Source organism: Coregonus lavaretus, assembly GCF_964263955.1.
Source record: "Coregonus lavaretus genome assembly, contig: HAP1_SCAFFOLD_7512, whole genome shotgun sequence".
NCBI lineage: Eukaryota > Metazoa > Chordata > Actinopteri > Salmoniformes > Salmonidae > Coregonus > Coregonus lavaretus.
This window is the reverse complement of record NW_028156091.1, coordinates 1-20,146: the sequence shown is the minus strand read 5'-3', so window position 1 is coordinate 20,146 and position 20,146 is coordinate 1. Positions and strand designations below refer to the sequence as shown.

The 20,146-nt window shown below is 42.5% G+C and overlaps 1 pseudogene across 1 annotated transcript; it reads left to right on the top strand.

Annotated features, from left to right (window-relative positions):
* The first annotated feature begins 8,903 nt into the window (after positions 1-8,903).
* Positions 8,904-9,490, top strand: LOC311126860 (claudin-4-like; annotated as a pseudogene). Its single transcript has one exon. The product of its transcript is annotated as a claudin-4-like (transcript).
* The last annotated feature ends 10,656 nt before the right edge of the window (positions 9,491-20,146 follow it).

The following is a 20,146-nucleotide window of genomic DNA, read 5'->3' as shown; positions in this document are numbered from 1 at the left end:
CTTACGCGAAAACTCCCGCTTGCTCAAGTGCTGGGGTTTGCCTTGCTTGCGGCGAGACATGTTGGTAAGTGGTGGCGTTCAGCTTAGTTCACATTGGCAGAGCCGTCCTACAATGTAATAGACTCCAGAGAAAATATCTTCATCGATGCGTTTGACATCCAAAAAAAATGAATTATAGATCACACCACGATGACGCGCGGGGTACGGGCTGTGCGGCAGTCTTCATGACTTTTTTGCAAAGACAGAGAGAGGGATATGAGCAAAGCCCCCTGAGCTGCAAGTTCAAGTGCGGACGTGACGTTCCTACGAACTTGAACGTCAGGCGATGGATGGACATAGAGATACAAAACATGGGCAGGGCAAAGCTGGGGAGGAGGAGGTGGAGATGGAATGATAAAACCAATGGACAGTCATTACGGGATCCGCATATGAAAAAAGAAAGGGACCCCGAAGACGCCAATGGACAGAGAGATCAGGGGGGCCGGGCCAATAGAGAAGGAGAGAGAGAGAGAGAGAGAGAGAGAGAGAGAGAGAGAGAGAGAGAGAGAGAGAGAGAGAGAGAGAGAGATTGGAAATGAACGTGAACCTTGGGATACAGCATATCCAAGTGGAAGGATTCTTGACAACAAAAACGGAGAAAAAATGGGACCAGTGTATATGATCCTAAGAAGAAATATGAACCATTAGCCTATTACTGCATGGATAAAAACAATTTATATTGGACAGGAAAGGATGCGAGTGCACTTTACGGATCGATTTAATTGGATAAAATAAAATAAATAGGCCTATTGAATTCATTTTGGATATCGATCTCCGTGCCTATCGGACCAGTTCGGTTCAGAGATAATGGCTTAAAGAAACTTATGTTACAATGATACAGCCCGATAGGCTATAAGCTTTATTAAATAGGCTATAATTAAGAATGTGATATTTTAGCAGTCCATAGCCTACCACCATATTTTGTCCACTAAATAATACCCTAATTTTGGTTCTTGCGCAAAAGCACTCCACATCTTGCACTAACAATATAATATTACGACGTCACATAATAGGCCTATGTTCCATTTTAAAGGTTAATAATAATAATAATAATATGCCATTTAGCAGACGCTTTTATCCAAAACGACTTACAGTCATGCGTGCATACATTTTTGTGTATGGGTGGTCCCGGGGATCGAACCCACTACCTTGGCGTTACAAGCGCCGTGCTCTACCAGTTGAGCTACAGGCATATCAAGTTAAGGCTAAATAGACTTCTAACACCAATTGAAGTCGTAATACACCAATTGACAGACCTATAACAGGCAGTTTACTTCATCAAAGTGGATACTTTTGACATTTGAATTTCATTTTAAAGCATGTCGACATGAAAAATTAGATATTCGTATTTTTTGCTATCAAATGATCTAGGTCACACTATCACTAGTCAATGGAATAAAATAACCTACAGTAAAATGCGGATATTCTGTAGGCTACAGTACACCTGTTAGTATTTGTTTCTCACGGACTTGAGTTGTCATGCCATCTTGAAGACAATTGATAAGCTACTACTTCACAGAAATATTCGTTTCTTTTTTTTTTTTTTTTTTTTTTTTCATTCTCTTTGTTTTAATAACCCTTGCATTATTATTTTGTTTTTGAAGTATAACCTACATTTCTCATGTGAACAAAAGTCGACTATAATAAAATAAGTCACCTAATTAATAAATAGGTAATTAAAAGTGTTAATTATGTGCTTTTTCCTCATAAGGAAATCTATTTTTGTAGTCTAATCCACATGCGTAAAGTTATCGTTGCCCACTGAAATAAAGAATATATACGACACATTTCTGTTCATGTGGCCCACTGTTAGTGTAATAAAGTGTCATATTTCACACAATGAAAACATGCTAATTCAAATGTTTGATACATTGCAACATAGCCTAAATTACAGGCGAGACAAACAAACAAAACAGGCTAAAACTGGTGATTTTATCAGCCTTGCAGAAGATCTTTAGTTTTAGGAAACTATTTTAATGTAAGCAATGTGCGCTTTGACAGGCTACTGTTGACAGCTCACTTGCGCTTGGCCTCTGCGTCTTAGGTACTCTGTATCGTGTAGCGTTCTACTGGAACCATCACAAGTCTATACAACGGCGCTATCTAGTGGTCCTTTGCTAATACTGCGAAGGAGACGTTGTTTGAAGCCCACCCTGCACTTTATGTTATTTGCCAGTGGATGATGCTAAAAGATCATAGTAGAATCCACATCTGCCTTGCATAATGCTTGCTCCTATAGCCTTTAGTTCACATAAGACACCACAGTTCAACACAGTTCAAAGAGCCATTCAACATGGTTTAATTTAAGCTATTTCTTGTGTGCTTTGTACAAATTATTGTATTATTAATTGTTATTATCAATTCGGTCTTCTAATTGGAACACGTTCTACTTCTATGTGTGCATAAATCAACAGCAGTTGCCTTGATATTAAACTTTGGGAGATCAAACTAGGGGAGATTCTCAATTGGATAGAAGTCCGTCCTCTCCTTGAAACCGATTAGTGGTCCAGGGTCGAGTGGTCGAGGATAGTGTCAATTCATTAGTAGGCGAACAGAGGTCCTATGCACAAGAGTATCCTCCTGGTGGCTAGCGCAAAAGTGTTTTAAAATCTGCCAAACATTTGAATCAGCTGTTGTTTTCTTGGAGGTGAAAATAATGCACACATTTAAAAATATACACTTATCCTTTTGTATATAAAATGTATTGCACAACTAGATGAACTATACTGAAGAAAAATATAAATGCAACATGTAAAGTGTTGGTCCCATGTTTCATGAGCTGAAATAAAAGATCCCAGAAAAAAATATTCATACGCACAAAAAGCTTCTTTCTCTCAAATGTTGTGCACAAATTTGTTTACATCCCTCTTAGTGAGCATTTCACCTTTGCCAAGATAATCCATCCACCTGACAGGTGTGGCATATCAAGAAGCTGACTAAACAGCATGATAATTACCTTGTGCTGGGGACAATAAAAAGCCACTCTAAAATGTGCAGTTTTGTCACACAACACAATGCCACAGATTCCTCAAGTTTTGAGGGAGCGTGCAATTGGGATGCTGACTGCAGGAATGTCCACCAGAGCGGTTGCCAGATAATTTAATGTTAATTTCTCTACCATAAGCCGCCTCCAACATCGTTTTAGAGAATTTGGCAGTACGTCCAACCGGCCTCACAACCGCAGACCAAGTGTAACCACGCCAGCCCAGGACCTCCACATCCGGCTTCTTCACCTGCGGGATCGTCTGAGACCAGCCACCCAGACAGCTGATGAAACTGAGGAGTATTTCTGTCTGTAATAAAGCCCTTTTGGGGAGAAAAACTCATTCTGATCGGCTGGCCCTGGCTCCCCAGTGGGTGGGCATGGCTGTGCCCCTGCCCAGTCATGTGAAATCTATAGATTAGGGCCTAATTTATTTATTTCAATTGAATGATTTCCTTAAATGAACTGTAACTCAGTAAAATCGTTAAAATTGTTGAGTTTATATTTTTGTTCAGTATAGTTTTTTGCACTTTAACCATTTATTTTAGAATTCCATTTGCCTGATTTATCCATGAGGTCAATGGTGACTTTAAAACAGTTACAGAGTTTAATGGTTGTGATAGGAGAAAACTGAGGATGCAGGCAGGTCACTTGTGCTACAAGTCAGAATTCGATGTCCATCCATATCTGAGGACGTTGGGAGATGACTTGGAAACCGGCCACTAGGGGCAACAGTGAGCGCTGTTACCTTCAATTAGGTTCCGGTTTTGTTGTGGTGTGTGGATGGATGAGTGTAAGCATTTGCCACTGATTTGAAAGATTGCATGTTTGAATACAGTGATAGAAAGTTGTTTATTATATATATTTTTAACCCTATCCCAAACCTTAACCCTTTTACCTTAAGCATTCGCAGTTAATGCCTAACCTTAAAATGTCGGAGTTAATGCCTAAACTTAACCTTAAACATGTACAAATTTGACATTTGGAAGAACTTCAAAATGTGATGTTTGGGAAACATGGATGAACATCTAATTCTGAAAAGAACGAAGCCTGTACAGAATAAAACATATTCCAAAACATGCATCCTGTTTGCAATAATGCACTAAAGTAAAACTGCAAAAAAAATTGGCTAAGAAATTATCTTTATGTCCTGAGTACCTCTCTTCATATTTTCAAGCATGGTGATGGCTGCATCATGTTATAGGTATGCTTGTCATCGGCAAGGACTAGTTTTGTAGGATAAAAAGAAATGGAATAGAGCCAAGCACAGGCAAAATCCTAGAGGAAAACCTGGTTCAGTCTGTTTTCCAACAGACACTGGGAGACAAATTCACCTTTCAACAGGACAATAACCTTCAACACAAGGCCAAATATAGACTGGAATATCCTACCAAGACAACATTGAATGTTCCTGAGTGACCTAGTTCCAGTTTTGACTTAAATCGGCTTGAAAAACCATGACAAGATCAATGATCAACAACCAACTTGATAGAGCTTGACGTATTTTGAAAATAATAATGTGCAAATATTGTACAACCCAGGTGTGTAAAGCTCTAAGAGACTTACCCATAAAGATTCACAGCTGTAATCACTGCCAAAGGTGATTCTAACATGTATTGACTCAGGGGTGTGAGTACATACTGTATGTAAATGAAATGTTACATTTTTTGCGTCTGAGTGTATGCTCTTCTCTCGTCTAGCCTGGTCTGTGTGCCTGCCCGTTCTTCAGTCTAAGCCCATGTCACAGTGAGCCAGGAATGATGGATGACAATTGAGCCAGCCACGTGAACAAGATGAGATTGTATTGTACAGCTGAAAAATCTATACTGGATAGAAAACGAAACAAGACCTACGTCCCTCTGGTATGGCAGGCTGCCAGATCCTATCCCTCAGCCCCCTCCATCTACCCTCCATCACCACTAACAGCAGTCCCAGGGGGTGGCAGTGTGCCCACATGGGGGAGAGAAGTCACCTAGCTGGGGGTTGCCTTTTTAGTACAGGTGGGGAGGAATAAAACAGATGTGGGAAAAGTACAGTGGACTAGACTAAGTCAAATATGTGTTAGAAAAAATAAGGGTTTTGTTTAATACAATAATAACATTCTTCATTGAACTTCCAGTCTTTCTGTATTCACAAGTTTTCAGGTCTTTAAAAATAAATAAATAATGGTCCATAGCTTACCTCTGGGTCTTCTAACAGGCTCACAGAAGACAATGGCTGGGTTTCAATCCAGAAAGATGTTCCCTCCCCCTCTGCCCTCGTTCTCTCCCTGTCTCGCTGTCAGAACTGATCCAACTGGATAGGTGAAAGCAACGTGGCGGAACCTAGGTGGAGCTGTTTCTTTTACCTACAGAGTAACATGCAGACCCATAAAAAGGGAGTGAACAAGGTCAGAGAAGGAGGAACATCTCTCTGGAATGAAACACAGCCAACTTGGCTTGGTTCTGGGGCAGTGGGCCCTCTGCCCATAAACTAGAAGACGGTGTCACCACTCTCTGTCTTTCCTAAATGGTTTTACAATAACAGCAGTGGAATGGGACGTTAACGACTTGTTTTATGTTCTGATTAACATGGTGGCAGAGAGAGGTCATTAGTGTGTTGAACTGGGCTGTGGATCTGACTGCTAACGAGGAGAAGGGGAGTGTCCTATGCTGATTCGGTTGAGAAAAAACTATTTAGAGCCTTAAAATATAGCCTGGTCCCAGATCTGTTTGCGCTGTCTTGCCTCAATGACTATGGGAGTTGGCAAGATAGCACAAACAGGTCTGGGACCACAGGTTATAAAAACATACTTGGCAATCAGGAAATAATAATAATAATAATAATAATAATAATAACAATAATAATTAGGTGTGTGCTTAAATTTGTCCTATTTCACACATGTACAGGAGTGTATTATATGCATGTGTGAATTGGAAATGTGTTTTTTACATATCCCAACCCCCCAGATAGTCAGACAGATAATTATAGAGGTATTATTGTGGTGTATAGTAGTGGTACAGTATTGTAATGCTAATATAACAACTAGTAGTCTGTCAATTATGACTTTATTTCAATACAAACTATAATATTGTGAGATGAAATTGCAGTGCCATTCTATCACTTCCATAGTTGCATATGATATAAAATATAATCTGATGTTGTTTGATACAAATATTGGGTTGTTAGGTATTGACCTACTGTATCCCATATTGATCTATTGTGGGTTTGTGGCCTGGAGCCAACTTACTGGATAGTTTCTTTTTGCAGTCTCTGCTCTATCTGACCCGTGAGTCAGTGTGGATCGAACATGGAGCGCAAGAGGGATGGAGAGATAGATGGAGAGATAGATGGAGAGAGGGATGGAGAGAGGGATGGAGAGATGGATGAGAGATGGATGGAGAGAGGGATGGCGAGAGGGATGGAGAGATAGATGGAGAGATGGATGGAGAGATGGATGGAGAGAGGGATGGAGAGATAGATGGAGAGATAGATGGAGAGAGGGATGGAGAGATAGATGGAGAGATAGATGGAGAGATGGATGGAGAGATGGATGGAGAGATAGATGGAGAGATAGATGGAGAGAGGGATGGAGAGATAGATGGAGAGATAGATGGAGAGAGGGATGGAGAGATGGATGGAGAGAGGGATGGAGAGAGGGATGGAGAGATAGATGGAGAGATGGATGAGAGATGGATGGAGAGAGGGATGGCGAGAGGGATGGAGAGATAGATGGAGAGATAGATGGAGAGAGGGATGGAGAGATAGATGGAGAGATGGATGGAGAGATGGATGGAGAGAGGGATGGAGAGATAGATGGAGAGATAGATGGAGAGAGGGATGGAGAGATAGATGGAAAGATAGATGGAGATATAAATGGAGAGAGGGATGGAGAGATATATGGAGAGATAGATGGAGAGAGGGATGGAGTGATAGATGGAGCGATAGATGGAGAGATGGATGGAGAGATGGATGGAGAGAGGGATGGAGAGAGGGATGGAGAGATAGATGGAGAGATAGATGGAGAGAGGGATGGAGAGATAGATGGAGAGATAGATGGAGAGATGGATGGAGAGAGGGATGGAGAGAGGGATGGAGAGAGGGTTGGAGAGATGGATGGAGAGAGGGATGGAGAGATAGATGGAGAGATGGATGGAGAGAGGGATGGAGAGAGGGTTGGAGAGATGGATGGAGAGAGGGATGAATTAGGAGGAAAAGCAAGAGGGCACTTGAAAGAAGAGCATTCAAATCAGTTAATTGGAAATGAGTTATATTCCATTGATCATCTGATGCTTGTTTTACATTTGTGAAATTATCATTTTTACAATGTTACTACTACTGTTCCACAGATGTAATCCTGCTTGGACAAGAGAGAGGGGTACTTGCATTCTCAACCAATAGGTGGCAGTGTGGGTTACTGTATCATGAATGCCAGCGACCCCACATTATTTACCTGGTCCACTCAGAATAAACTCAGATAACCACATAATGTTGAGCTCTAGATAGAATACATTGAGATAACTACATCATGTTGAGCTGAGGGAGGTCTTCCACTCTAGATAGAATACATTGAGATAACTACATAATGTTGAGCTGAGGGAGGTCTTCCACTCTAGATAGAATACATTGAGATAACTACATAATGTTGAGCTGAGGGAGGTTTTCCACTCTAGATAGAATACATTGAGATAACTACATAATGTTGAGCTGAGGGAGGTCTTCCACTCTAGATAGAATATATTGAGATAACTACATAATGTTGAGCTGAGGGAGGTTTTCCACTCTAGATAGAATACATTGAGATAACTACATAATGTTGAGCTGAGGGAGGTCTCAGGAGTTTACACTGTAAGTGAGCTATGGAATCAGACTTTGAATATCAAACAGGGAAGTGTTTATGCAGCTAACACTGATGTAGGATATCCATCTATATGATAGCATTATGGTAAATATGGGATCGAGGGACCAGCTTTCTAATTGGTTCCCCAAATGTCGAGAGAGAGAGAGAGAGACAGAGAGAGACAGAGAGAGACAGAGAGAGAAACAGAGAAACAGAGACAGACAGACAGAGAGAGAGAGAGAGAGAGAGAGAGACAGAGAGAGAGAGACGGAGAGAGACAGAGAGAGAGAGAGTGAGAGAGAGAGAGAGAGAGAGAGAGACAGAGAGAGACAGAGAGAGAGCCAGAGAGAGAGAGAGAGAGAGAGAGAGAGAGAGAGAGAGAGAGAGAGACAGACCCCAGTACAGTAATCATATATAATGTATGTGGTAAATGCGTGCGACAGACAGTGTGTGGCTAGGAGACAGATTGAACGTTTGTGTGTACATGCATGTGTGTGTGTGTGTCCATGAACGTGCCTGTGTGTTTGACAGATTTAAGAGTAATTCTGAGGGGACAGCATTAGCAGGACTGAAGGGCTGAAGGTCCTGGCCTTAGTTAATTATTGACACCATAGAACGCTCAGCTTTGTGCGGCGCTCAGCATGCGTGTCACTTCCTGTTGCCAAAACACACCTCATTATGTAACGGAGGTATATGCTTAGCATTCTCTAAGTGTGTGTGGCGTGTGTGTGTATGTCTGTGTGTGCGTGCGTGTGTGCGTGTGTGTGTGCGTGTGGGGTACATACCTGTGTGGGTTTTAGTTAGGAGCATAATCTGGTCAGGTGAGATACCTTAGGAAACGAGTTTCACCTGAGAGAGAGAGAGATACACAGAGACAGAAAGATGACAAAACTCCTACCCTTTCTGTCACTTCTTCACAGTAAACTCTGTTTTCAGAGACGTAGAGGAAGTTAGTTCGTCATTGAAAACCTCTCCACCGTACAGGCTATACTCTCTTCCCTCTATCTCTCTATAACTCTTTCCATCAGCTCAATCCATCCATACTACCAGGGCTCCATCAGGATGTTGTCGGCTGGGCTACAGATGCTGGGTGCAGCCCTGGCGATCATCAGCTGGCTGGGAAGTATCATCATCTGTGCTCTGCCCATGTGGAAGGTGACAGCCTTCATCTCACACCAAACCCTCACCACTCAGGTCATCTGAGAGGGCTTATGGATAAACTGGGTGACCCAAAGCATGGGCCAGATGCAGTGTAAGGTCTACGACTCCCTCCTGGCCTTGCCCCAGGAACTGCAGGCCGCCAAGGCTCTGACCATCATCGCAATCATCGCCGGAGTGTTCGCCATCCTGCTGAGCATCGCCGGGGGGGAGTGCATCAACTTCGTGGATGACGAGAGGTCCAAGGCCAAGGTAGCCATCGCTAACGGGGTCGTCTTCCTCATCGCTGCCCTCCTGGTCCTGGTCCTGATCCTGGTCCTGGTCCTGGTCCTGGTCCTGGTCCTGGTCCTGGTCCTGGTCCTGGTCCTGGTCCTGGTCCTGGTCTGCTGGTCGGACAACATCGTCATCCAAGACCAAGACTCCTATAACCCCCTTTCAGGCTACCAGAGGGAGCTTGGAGCCTCGTTCTACACTGGCTGGAGCCCCAATTGGTATTTTGAGGGTCCAATCATAATGAATAAAAGGTGGGACCTGATCCCCACCTCATCCTTCTTTAACCATTCCATCGAAGTCTTTAGTAGGGACGGCATTTCTAAACTAAAATAAAAGCATGTCATAGAGAGCAAAACTGAAAGAAAACATGCTGCATTTCTATTGGCTGAATTAAACTGCCATTCCCTCAGGCCAGACCATGTCATTGGGTAACAGTGTTGCTTGGGAAAATCAACACCAGTTGGTACTCTGTACATACTGTATGTGTGTGAAAATGTAGAATTTTTTCTTTAATCAATTTTGTGGATGAAGTCAAGGTATGAATACCTTTTGAAGGCACTGTATGTACGTATGTCTTTATGTGTGTATGTGTGTGTGTGTCCTTGCGTGTGTTCGTGCGTGTGTGCATGTGTTTGTGGAGGCATTACTTGGCTGGCAGTAGGCTATGAATACTCTAAGGTACAGTAGGTTAGGTTCCAATGTTCATACTAGCACGGGGTGGTGGGGGGGTGGTCATAAGATGTGTGCGTGCGTTTGCATGTGTGTGTGCTTGCTCGCTTACAAGCGTGCCTGACAGTGTGTGCATACTGTACTGTACATGCGTTTCGATCATTGTTGTGGTTGTTGTTGTTGTTGTTGATTCCTGGGAGATCTAGGTCAGAGGTAGGTCGGCATTCCTGAGACGAGACAAGTCCATCTAGCCTGAGTTATGCTGCTGGAGTATCATACTATATGAGTTATAGTCTGACTAGTGGAGGACTGGAGTATCATACTGTATGAGTTATAGTCTGACTGGAGGAGGACTGGAGTATCATACTGTATGAGTTATAGTCTGACTGGAGGAGGACTGGAGTATCATACTGTATGAGTTATAGTCTGACTGGAGGAGGATTGGAGTATCATACTATATGAGTTAAAGTCTGACTGGAGGAGGACTGGAGTATCATACTGTATGAGTTATAATCTGACTGGAGGAGGACTGGAGTATCATACTGTATGAGTTAAAGTCTGACTGGAGGAGGACTGGAGTATCATACTGTATGAGTTATAGTCTGACTGGAGGAGGAATGGAGTATCATACTGTATGAGTTGAAGTCTGACTGGAGGAGGACTGGAGTATCATACTGTATTTGTTATAGTCTGACTGGCGGAGGACTGGAGTATCATACTGTATGAGTTATAGTCTGACTGGAGGAGGACTGGAGTATCATACTGTATGAGTTAAAGTCTGACTGGAGGAGGACTGGAGTATCATGCTGTATGAGTTATAGTCTGACTGGAGGAGGACTGGAGTATCATACTGTATGAGTTATAGTCTGACTGTAGGAGGATTGGAGTATCATACTGTATGAGTTATAATCTGACTGGAGGAGGATTGGAGTATCATACTGTATGAGTTATAGTCTGACTGGAGGAATACTGGAGTATCATACTGTATGAGTTATAGTCTGACTAGTGGAGGAGGACTGGAGTATCATACTATATGAGTTATAGTCTGACTGTAGGAGGATTGGGGTATCATACTGTATGAGTTATAGTCTGACTGGAGGAATACTGGAGTATCATACTGTATGAGTTATAGTCTGACTAGTGGAGGAGGACTGGAGTATCATACTATATGAGTTATAGTCTGACTGTAGGAGGATTGGAGTATCATACTGTATGAGTTATAGTCTGACTGGAGGAGGATTGGAGTATCATACTGTATGAGTTAAAGTCTGACTGGAGGAGGACTGGAGTATCATACTGTATGAGTTATAGTCTGACTGGAGGAGGAATGGAGTATCATACTGTATGAGTTATAGTCTGACTGGAGGAGGATTGGAGTATCATACTGTATGAGTTAAAGTCTGACTGGAGGAGGAATGGAGTATCATACTGTATGAGTTATAATCTGACTGGAGGAGGACTGGAGTATCATACTTTATTTGTTATAGTCTGACTGGCGGAGGACTGGAGTATCATACTGTATGAGTTATAGTCTGACTGGAGGAGGACTGGAGTATCATACTGTATGAGTTAAAGTCTGACTGGAAGAGGACTGGAGTATCATGCTGTATGAGTTATAATCTGACTGGAGGAGGACTGGAGTATCATACTGTATGAGTTATAGTCTGACTGGAGGAGGACTGGAGTATCATACTGTATGAGTTATAGTCTGACTGGAGGAGGACTGGAGTATCATACTGTATGAGTTATAGTCTGACTGGAGGAGGACTGGAGTATCATACTGTATGAGTTAAAGTCTGACTGGAAGAGGACTGGAGTATCATGCTGTATGAGTTATAGTCTGACTGGAGGAGGACTGGAGTATCATACTGTATGAGTTATAGTCTGACTGGAGGAGGACTGGAGTATCATACTGTATGAGTTATAGTCTGACTGGAGGAGGAATGGAGTATCATACTATATGAGTTATAGTCTGACTGGAGGAGGATTGGAGTATCATACTGTATGAGTTATAGTCTGACTGGAGGAGGACTGGAGTATCATACTGTATGCATTGTAGTCTGATCTTGTTCAGTGTTCGTTTCCTTAACTTACATCCTCCAGAACTGCATTACCCCAAACGAGGGCTCCCAACTAAACTTTTCCAGGTGGCACAGGTGCCACTAACATCCCAGCTAGCACATTTGGTTCCTTGGAAGATTTCCCATTGGTTCTGGGAACGAAGCCATAAGTTCCCTGACCGGTAAAACATAGCTTTATTTTTTACATTCTGAGAACAGAAGTGAAAATGTCGCTTGTTCTGGGAACGTAAATGCTTAGGTTGCAAGTAGGTTCTAACAACATTTTACTATGGTTCCCTGAGCGTGCAACATAATAGTGTATTGTCTACACTTGGTTTGTCGTTATTATTAAATAATTTTAATTAAATCGTTTTTAGTCATAACTAAAGTTTGTATTGCTACGGATTCCGCGATGCGGTCAGCCTCTTTAGCTGGGACCGCAAGTTTGTGTCCCGGATTCCTGTTAAGTAGCAGTTAGCTGATAGCCATCATGAAAACTGAGCAGGCTAACGCTAGCAGTACTAGCCCACCTGTGTTTTTATCCACGGCTGGGCACAAATGCTTCAGGTCTGAGATGATTTCCACACAATCACAAGATGAAGATAAGGTGGAACTGGAAAATGGACAAGGATTTGTCTGCCCTAAATGCACCACCATCAAGCAGTTTAGGGACGAGATCCTACGGCTGTTAGCTCGGCTGCGAGGAAAGGAATACCTGCTTTCTAAGTACACAACCTTGCTGTAACCTAGGCAAACCCAACCTCAGTTTTAAATGCCTCCTATCGGTACAGGTTCAGTGCATCTGAAGGACATCTGATATGTATGGAAATGGAATAACATGTTACAAACACAGATTAAACCACTCGACTTGGAATATAACTCAGAACAAAACGTGTTAATGCATGCATGTGCATGTGGGTGTCGGTCTGCCTATCTGTTTGTGTGTTTGAGTCTGTGCACTTGTCTCTCTATATCTGTCTCTGTCCCTGACTGTTCTCCAGTCCAAGCCTGTGTCACAGGATGAGCCAGGACTGATGGATGACAATTTAGCCAGACACGGAGTGAGCAAGATGAGATTGTATCGTTCAGCTGAGAAATCTATACTGGATAGAAAACGAAACAAGACCTACGTCCCTCTGGTATGGCAGGCTGCCTGGTCCTATCCTTCAGCCCCCTCCATCTACCCTCCATCACCACTACCACTACTACCAGGCCCAGGGGGTGGCAGGGTGCCCATTTGGGATTACCATTCTATCTTAGCTTGGTTGACATGTCTGCACAGCACAATCAATGGTACCCTTTTAGTATCTCTGGATACTGGGTGAATGGATTATCCTTTACACTCTATCCCTCTCTCTTTCTAATGGTCCAGCAGACTCGCAGATGTTCTGGGTCCACAGAATAACAGAGTACCTTGGCTTGGTTCCAGGCAGTGGGCCCTCTCCTCTCTCCATAAACTAGAAGACGGTGTCAACACCGAAGCGTGCATTGCCCTCTCTCTCCTAAATGGTTTTATAATAACAGCAGTGTAATGGGACTTTAATGACTCGTCCTATGTCTTAATCAATATGGTGGCAGAGACGGGTCGTAGGTGGGTTGAACTGGGCCATGGGGCTGACTGCTAACGAGGAGGGAAGGACTGTCTTGTGCTGATTGGGTAGAGAAAAACTCCCTCAGGCCTAAAGAATAAGGGATGATAAAGTGAGAGAGATATTTGTGTGGTATTACAGTCAGTAGTGTTACAGTATAATAATGTGTGGTATTACAGTCAGTAGTGTTACAGTATAATAATGTGTGGTATTACAGTCAGTAGTGTTACAGTATAATAATGTGTGGTATTACAGTCAGTAGTGTTACAGTATAATAATGTGTGGTATTACAGTCAGTAGTGTTACAGTATAATAATGTGTGGTATTACAGTCAGTAGTGTTACAGTATAATAATGCTAATAACAACTAGTCATTTCAAGTTTATCATCCCATAGTGAGTATGAAATTATAAATTTGAATATAAATTATATGTATTTTGCACATTTGTACAGCATACAGTACATATGTATAGATGTATTTTTCATATAGTACTCTTTAAAACATTATGCCAATACAAACTATAATGTTATAAAATTGAACTGTGATGACATTCTATCACTTCCATAGTTGCATATGATATAAAATATAATCTGATGTTTTTTTATACAAATATTGGGTTGTTAGGTATTGACCTACTGTATCCCATATTGATGTATTGTGGGTTTGTGGCCTGGAGCCAACTTACTGGATAGTTCCTTTTTGCAGTCTCTGCTCTATCTGACCCGTGAGTCAGTGTGGATCGAACATGGAGCGCAAGAGGGATGGAGAGATAGATGGAGAGATAGATGGAGAGAGGGATGGAGAGAGGGATGGAGAGATAGATGGAGAGATAGATGGAGAGAGGGATGGAGAGAGGGATGGAGAAATAGATGGAGAGAGGGATGGAGAGATGGATGGAGAGAGGAATGGAGAGATAGATGGAGAGAGGGTTGGAGAGAGGGATTGAGAGAGGGATGGAGAGATAAAATGGAGAGAGGGATGGAGAGAGGGATGGAGAGATACATGGAGAGAGGGATGGAGAGAGGGATGAAGAGAGGGATGGAGAGAGGGATGGAGAGAGGGATGGAGAGGGATGGAGAGATACATAGAGAGAGGGATGGAGAGAGGGATGGAGAGAGGGATGGAGAGAGGGATGGAGAGAGGGATGGAGAGAAGGATGGAGAGATAGATGGAGAGAGGGATGGAGAGAAGGATGGAGAGATAGATGGAGAGAGGGATGGAGAGAGGGATGGAGAGATACATGGAGAGAGGGATGGAGAGAGGGATGGAGAGATACATGGAGAGAGGGATGGATAGAGGGATGGAGAGAGGGATGGAGAGATACATGGAGAGAGGGATGGAGAGAGGGATGGAGAGAGGGATGAATTAGGAGGAAAAGCAAGAGGGCACTTGAAAGAAGAGCATACAAATCAGTGCATTGGAAATGAGTTTTATAACATTTCCATTGATCATCTGATGCTTGTTTTACATTTGTGAAATTATCATCCTTACAATGTTACTACTACTGTTCCACAGATGTAATCCTGCTTGGACAAGAGAGAGGGGTACTTGCATTCTCAACCAATAGGTGGCAGTGTGGGTTACTGTATCATGAATGCCAGCGACCCCACATGATTTACCTGGTCCACTCAGAATAAACTCAGATAACTACATAATGTTGAGCTCTAGATAGAATACATTGAGATAACTATATAATGTAGTTAAATCGCTCTGGATTAGAGCGTCTGCTAAATGACTAAAATGTAAAAAATGTAAATGTTCAGCTGAGGGAGGTCTCAGGACTTTACACTGTACAGTGGGGAAAAAAAGTATTTAGTCAGCCACCAATTGTGCAAGTTCTCCCACTTAAAAGATGAGAGAGGCCTGTAATTTTCATCATAGGTAAACGTCAACTATGACAGACAAATTGAGAAAAAAAAATCCAGAAGACCTACACCAGGCTGGGAAGACTGAATCTGCAATAGGTAAGCAGCTTGGTTTGAAGAAATCAACTGTGGGAGCAATTATTAGGAAATGGAAGACATACAAGACCACTAATAATCTCCCTTGATCTGGGGCTCCACGCAAGATCTCACCCCGTGGGGTCAAAATGATCACAAGAACGGTGAGCAAAAATCCCAGAACCACACGGGGGGACTTAGTGAATGACCTGCAGAGAGCTGGGACCAAAGTAACAAAGCCTACCATCAGTAACACACTACGCCGCCAGGGACTCAAATCCTGCAGTGCCAGACGTGTCCCCCTGCTTAAGCCAGTACATGTCCAGGCCCATCTGAAGTTTGCTAGAGTGCATTTGGATGACCCAGAAGAGAATTGGGAGAATGTCATATGGTCAGATGAAACCAAAATATAACTTTTTGGTAAAAACTCAACTCGTCGTGTTTGGAGGACAAAGAATGCTGAGTTGCATCCAAAGAACACTATACTTACTGTGAAGCATGGGGGTGGAAACATCATGCTTTGGGGCTGTTTTTCTGCAAAGGGACCAGGACGACTGATCCGTGTAAAGGAAAGAATGAATGGGGCCATGTATCGTGAGATTTTGAGAGAAAACCTCCTTCCATCAGCAAGGGCATTGAAGATGAAACGTGGCTGGGTCTTTCAGCATGACAATGATCCCAATCACACCGCCCGGGCAACGAAGGAGTGGCTTCGTAAGAAGCATTTCAAGGTCCTGGAGTGGCCTAGCCATTCTCCAGATCTCAACCCCATAGAAAATCTTTGGAGGGAGTTGAAAGTCCGTGTTGCCCAGCGACAGCCCCAAAACATCACTGCTCTAGAGGAGATCTGCATGGAGGAATGTGCCAAAATACCAGCAACAGTGTGTGAAAACCGTGTGAAGACTTACAGAAAACCTTTGACCTGTGTCATTGCCAACAAAGGGTATATAACAAAGTATTGAGAAACTTTTGTTATTGACCAAATACTTATTTTCCACCATAATTTGCAAATAAATTCATTAAAAATCCTACAACATGGTTTTCAGGATTTTTTTCTCATTTTGTCTGTCATAGTTGACGTGTACCTATGATGAAAATTACAGGCCTCTCTCATCTTTTTAAGTGGGAGAACTTGCACAATTGGTGGCTGACTAAATACTTTTTTCCCCCACTGGAGTTTACACTGTAAGTGAGCTATGGAATCAGACTTTGAATATCAAACAGGGAAGTGTTTATACAGCTAACACTGGTGTAGGATATCCATCAATATGATAGCATTATGGTAAATATGGGATCGAGGGACCAGCTTTCTAATTGGTTCCCCAAATGTCGAGAGAGAGAGAGAGAGAGAGACAGAGAGAGACAGAGAGAGAAAGAGAGAGAGAAACAGAGAAACAGAGAGAGAGAGAGAGAGAGAGAGAGAGAGAGAGAGAGAGAGAGAGAGAGAGAGAGAGAGAGAGAGAGAGAGAGAGAGAGAGAGAGCGAGAGAGAGAGAGAGAGAGAGAGAGAGAGAGAGAGAGAGAGAGAGAGAGAGAGAGACAGACCCCAGTACAGTAATCATATATAATGTATGTGGTAAATGCGTGCGACAGACAGTGTGTGGCTAGGAGACAGATTGAACGTTTGTGTGTACGTGCATGTGTGTGTGTGTCCATGAACGTGCCTGTGTGTTTGACAGATTTAAGAGTAATTCTGAGGGGACAGCATTAGCAGGGCTGAAGGGCTGAAGGTCCTGGCCTTAGTTAATTATTGACACCATAGAACGCTCAGCTTTGTGCGGCGCTCAGCATACGTGTCACTTCCGGTTGCCAAAACACACCTCATTATGTAACGGAGGTATAGGCTTAGCATTCTCTAAGTGTGTGTGGCGTGTGTGTGTATGTCTGTGTGTGGGTGTGTGCGTGTGTGTGTGCATGTGGGGTACATGCCTGTGGGTGTTTTAGTTAGGAGCATAATCTGGTGTATCATACTGTATGAGTTATAATCTGACTGGAGGAGGATTGGAGTATCATACTGTATGAGTTATAGTCTGACTGGAGTAGGATTGGAGTATCATACTGTATGAGTTATAATCTGACTGGAGGAATACTGGAGTATCATACTGTATGAGTTATAGTCTGACTAGTGGAGGACTGGAGTATCATACTGTATGAGTTATAATCTGACTGGAGGAGGACTGGAGTATCATACTGTATGAGTTATAGTCTGACTGGAGGAGGACTGGAGTATCACACTGTATGAGTTATAGTCTGACTGGAGGAGGACTGGAGTATCATACTGTATGACTTGTAGTCTGACTGGAGGAGGACTGGAGTATCACACTGTATGAGTTATAGTCTGACTGTAGGAATACTGGAGTATCATACTGTATGAGTTATAGTCTGACTAGTGGAGGACTGGAGTATCATACTGTATGAGTTATAATCTGACTGGAGGAGGATTGGAGTATCATGCTGTATGAGTTATAATCTGACTGGAGGAATACTGGAGTATCATACTGTATGAGTTATAGTCTGACTGTAGGAATACTGGAGTATCATACTGTATGAGTTATAGTCTGACTAGTGGAGGACTGGAGTATCATACTGTATGAGTTATAATCTGACTGGAGGAGGACTGGAGTATCATACTGTATGAGTTATAGTCTGACTGGAGGAGGACTGGAGTATCATACTGTATGAGTTATAGTCTGACTGGAGGAGGACTGGAGTATTATACTGTATGAGTTATAGTCTGACTGGAGGAGGACTGGAGTATCATACTGTATGAGTTATAGTCTGACTAGTGGAGGAATGGAGTATCATACTGTATGAGTTATAGTCTGACTGGAGGAGGACTGGAGTATCATACTGTATGAGTTATAGTCTGACTGGAGGAGGATTGGAGTATCATACTGTATGAGTTATAGTCTGACTGGAGGAGGACTGGAGTATCATACTGTATGAGTTATAGTCTGACTGTAGGAATACTGGAGTATCATACTGTATGAGTTATAGTCTGACTAGTGGAGGACTGGAGTATCATACTGTATGAGTTATAATCTGACTGGAGGAGGACTGGAGTATCATACTGTATGAGTTATAGTCTGACTGGAGGAGGACTGGAGTATCATACTGTATGAGTTATAGTCTGACTGGAGGAGGATTGGAGTATCATACTGTATGAGTTATAGTCTGACTGGAGGAGGACTGGAGTATCATACTGTATGAGTTATAGTCTGACTGGAGGAGGACTGGAGTATCATACTGTATGAGTTATAGTCTGACTGGAGGAGGACTGGAGTATCATACTGTATGAGTTATAGTCTGACTAGTGGAGGAATGGAGTATCATACTGTATGAGTTATAGTCTGACTGGAGGAGGACTGGAGTATCATACTGTATGAGTTATAGTCTGACTAGTGGAGGACTGGAGTATCATACTGTATGAGTTATAGTCTGACTGGAGGAGGACTGGAGTATCATACTTTATGAGTTATAGTCTGACTGGTGGAGGACTGGAGTATCATACTGTATGAGTTATAGTCTGACTGGAGGAGGACTGAAGTATCATACTGTATGAGTTATAATCTGACTAGTGGAGGTTCGGAGTATCATACTGTATGAGTTATAGTCTGACTGGAGGAGGACTGAGGGGGAGAGCTGAGTTCATCATGTGGTTCTATCTTGATTGGATACAGTCAGAGTCATAGATAAATCATTCTCTAACCCAGGGTTTCCCAAACTCGGTCGTGCACGTTTTGGTTTTTGGTTTTAATCAAGCTTTCTTAACAATACATTATTTACCATTCAATTCGATTGGACACAAAATAATCTGAAACACAACCGAAACAAACAGCAAATGCATCCAACAAGTTTGTAGAGTCACACACTTGATGTAATCATTGTGTGCTAGGAATATGGGACTTAACTTCTGACTACTTTAATACACGTATAAGTGAATTTGTCCCAATACTTTTGGTCCCCTGAAATGGGGGGGGGGGGGCTATGTGCAAAAAGTGCTGACATTTCTAAACTGTTCAACCAATATGGATAAAATACTGTCAAATTAAAGCTGACAGTTTGCACTTTAACCTCATAGTCACTCTATCGTTTCAAAGTGCTGGAGTACAGAGCCAAAACAACCAAAAATGTGTCACTGTCCCAACACTTTAGGAGCTCACTGTATTCCCTATATAGTGTACTACTTTTGACCAAGGCCCCATAGGGCTCTAGTCTAAAGTAGTGCTCAATTGTAAGTCGCTCTGGATAAGAGCGTCTGCTAAATGACGTAAATGTAAATGTAAATGTAGGGGGTATGGTGCCGTTTGGGATACACAGAGTCTTGAATTCTTCTTCATCCACCACTTTTCCCATTTGCATTGCAGACACAAACACACACACCACACACACACACACCACACATACACACACTCAATGGGGGCTGATTCCCATGTCGCTGGCTTGTTGTTGCTTGATATAAATCACAAGGCTTTAACATAATATATTTTGGCCCTTGGGTGGTGTGTGTGCTGTATTTAAAATTTGACGTATTATGGATGAATGTCTATTTGTTATGCATTAATTCTGCGTGGTTACAGGGTTAAAACAGAAACAACTCAAAGGTTAACAGTTTAG